This window comes from Haemaphysalis longicornis, unplaced genomic scaffold, assembly GCF_048455015.1.
Source record: "Haemaphysalis longicornis isolate Haplotype H1 unplaced genomic scaffold, Haemaphysalis longicornis Haplotype H1 scaffold_9, whole genome shotgun sequence".
NCBI lineage: Eukaryota > Metazoa > Arthropoda > Arachnida > Ixodida > Ixodidae > Haemaphysalis > Haemaphysalis longicornis.
The window spans coordinates 40,684,586-40,687,904 of record NW_027526460.1 but is presented as its reverse complement, the minus strand read 5'-3'; the positions used below and the strand labels follow the sequence as shown (position 1 = coordinate 40,687,904).

Below are 3,319 nucleotides of genomic sequence, written 5' to 3'. Positions count from 1 at the left end.
ATGTCGTCCCTTGTATGGCATTCGTTGCAGTTGTACGAGTATGTATGGTCATTCCGGGACAGAAGACTAGACAGCTGGACGACCATCACTAAAGGAAGCTTCATTTTTCCTCTGGTCATCGGGTACATCTACGTCGTCAAGGTGGGTGGCCCACGATGGATGAAGGGACGGGACCCCTACGACCTGAAGCGAGCCATCCTGGCATACAACGTGTTCACAGTGCTGGCCAACTTGTACGTGCTGTGTCGAATGCTTTCCCTCACCTACTTCGGCGGAGGATACAGCTTCCTGTGCCAGGGGGTCGGCCTGTCAAACAGCGAGAGGGACGTGGCCATCTTGCACCTAAACTGGTGGTACACTTTCGTCCGCATCGCCGACTTTATGGACACCTTCTTTTTCGTGGCCCGAAAGAAGTTCTCGCATGTCACACAACTGCACGTGCAGCATCACGCGCTCGTTGTTCTCGGTGCGTGGACCTGGTTGAACTTCGGCTGTGACGGCCAGGTAATACTTGGCGTGTGTATTAACGCGTTTGTGCATGCTGTCATGTACACCTACTACTTCTTGGCGGCGCTTGGTCCCGGATTGCAGAAGTACCTCTGGTGGAAGAAGTACCTGACCACGCTTCAGATCGTGCAGCTTGTCATTATCTCCACGCACATGGCGTTGCCTATCTTCATTGACTGCGGCTATCCGAAGTCGTTGTGCTACTTAGAGATTGCTCAGCTCATGCTGGGCGTGTACATGTTTGTCGACTTCTACCTCAACACGTACAAGCCTGCCGGGAGATCAGACACTTCGATGTGCGCAAAAACAAAATGACAGTGATGTTCCGTACCATACCGAAGGCATATACTTCTGTACTGTGTTCGTGTCTCTTCAAAAATCAGTGCTCGCTGAGGTACTGGTTGATTTGCAGTGTTTTAGAGCACCATTTTGAAACCTCCAGAAAGCGCAACACTGAAAAAACGCAACACGAGCAAAGGGAACACAAAACTAGAGTACCAGCCTGACACAAACGTGTGAAAGTGATTTCGTACATGTGACATAAAAATTTCCTCCTTTTACTTTTTTGGTGACCGATTACTTGGTTTCCCCCGTTCATCGTCCTTCGGTAACAGCCACGCACAACAATGTCTTCGTCGACGAGTTAGTTAGAGTACACGTTACGCTAAATCAATGTTTTCAATTTTGGAGCTTACAGGAATAGTCGTCCCGTGTAACGTTAAAGCTTGAGTGTGTAGTTTATTTGTCTTTCCAGCCAGCGAGTGTCTTCGCTGAGTATTCACTTTCTGAAGAAATGCGCAGACATATGCATAGAAGCGCGAATTTCCCTACCATGCAGTCTTTCCTAGAGAGTTAGATTTTAATTTTAGAGTTTATTCTTTTTTTCTATCAGAGAGATAATGGAAGGAAAGGCAAGAGAGAGACCAAGCTTCGAAAAATCGCACCGAAATTTGTCTCAACAAGAATGGGTAATGGCGTACCTTGACGCTTTTAAAAGGTGGTTCGATGGCGTGTAACCGCAGAAGATTAACAATGACTGTACAAGAAGGTTTGCTTCTACAAATTAAAAAAAAAGTGCACAGGCCGCGAAAAATTCAATTTACAAGATTACGTCCCTAGCGAAGCTGAAATGGTTTATGCCTGCTAGCTGGGACGACGTCAAAACAGAACACGACAGAAGGGCACGCGACAGAAGAGCACCGACATAATAGTAGGACGTCAAAAGAGCACGCGACAAAACAGCATGCGACAGAAGAGCACGGCGTCAAAAGCGCACGCGACCGAATAGCACATCGAGAAAACAGCACAACGTCAAAACAGCACAGCGACCGAAGGACACGATTTTATGGAACGCCTAAATGGGCAATTGTTTAGATTTTAACACCTATACAAACATTATAGAGGGCGCAAAATAGTTTCTATGAATTGCTCTTCCCGTTCCGTCACTCTTTCTTGAAAAAAAAAATGTTCCGGTTTTAATTACTACATTATGTAGGATGTTTGGAATGAAAGCGGCCAAAACCAGGGCCGACATTTGGTAAAATATTGAGACACCGAGAGGAAGCGCACTCGTACAGAACCACGAAATTCAAAAAGAAAAGATGCTATTGCCTTGAGGACTCCATACAGGAAGAGGAGGAGGAACAGTATTATTTAGTCAACGATCATTGAGTTTGATTAATGATGAGCTTCTTCTTGACTTCGTGAAGTGGCCAGAAGACCTTGCTTCATGGCGACTTCCAAAGCCCAGTCCACGGCCTGAATTTGGGTCTCAGGCTCGGAGCTGGTCACCGAAATCTCCCACTCTATTTGGTTATAGAGATGCCCTTCGACTTTAGGTTGGAGCTCAGGGCATTCATATAGGATGTGGGCTAGGTCAGCTTTTTCGGCCTCACACATTCTGCACTTTGGGGTGTACGGACCTGGGTACAATTTATAAGGGTTCAGAAAGATATGAGATTGGAGTTGCCTCCATGTCGCTTGCTGGAGTTTTGTTAGGGAATAATGAGGGGCGCGGTAAACTAGCCTTTCATTTCTGTAGTGAGATGTAATTTCTTGAAAAGTAATTATACGCTCCTTAGACTGTCGCATGCACGATTGGTCCACCGCCCGGTTGACGAGTTCGCGGGGTAAATTGTCGGCCGCTTCGTTCTCTGGATGGGACGAGCGCGCAAGAATCCAGATAATCTGGATCTGGCGGGGTTCGAACTGATTTCGTAATAGAATTTGAGATGCCGCTTCGTGAATTTTGTTTTTCGAAGAATTACGCACAGCCGTTTTGGAGTCGCTGAAGATAAATTTTGCTTTGGTACTAATAATTGCAATAGAAATTGCAGCCTCTTCAGCTTCTTCCGGCCTTCTGCCATAAACAGTGGCTGCGGTGATGTGCTTGAGTTTGTTATCGACGGCTGCAACTGCAAAGGCATCCTGCACTTTGTATTCGGCTGCATCCACGTAGACTACCTCCTCGCGGTGTTTAAACAGTTTTTCGAGTGCTTTGGCTCGAGCATTTCTCCTTTCCTTGTGATAATAATGATGTGCTTAAATATATCTCTAGGGACCGGGTTCTCCCTCGTTTGTGTTCCTTCATAGTATATACTTAGATCCTTTAAGATGTACTGTCCTGTCGGGGTCTTCGATAATCTTTCATATGGAGCGATTCTATGGGCCTCTATTAATTCTTCGAGGGTATTGTGTAGGCCCATTTTCAGGAGTTTATCAGTCGGAGTGCACCTCGGTAGGCACAAAGCTGGTTTGTACGATTGCCTAATCAAACAGTTTACTTTCTCCTTCTCCGCCTTGTGTGAACTGA

At 46.2% G+C, this 3,319-nt stretch overlaps 1 pseudogene; it reads left to right on the top strand.

The window, feature by feature from the left end:
• On the top strand, positions 1 to 938 carry LOC144152581 (very long chain fatty acid elongase AAEL008004 pseudogene; annotated as a pseudogene).
• Positions 939 to 3,319: the final 2,381 nt, after the last annotated feature.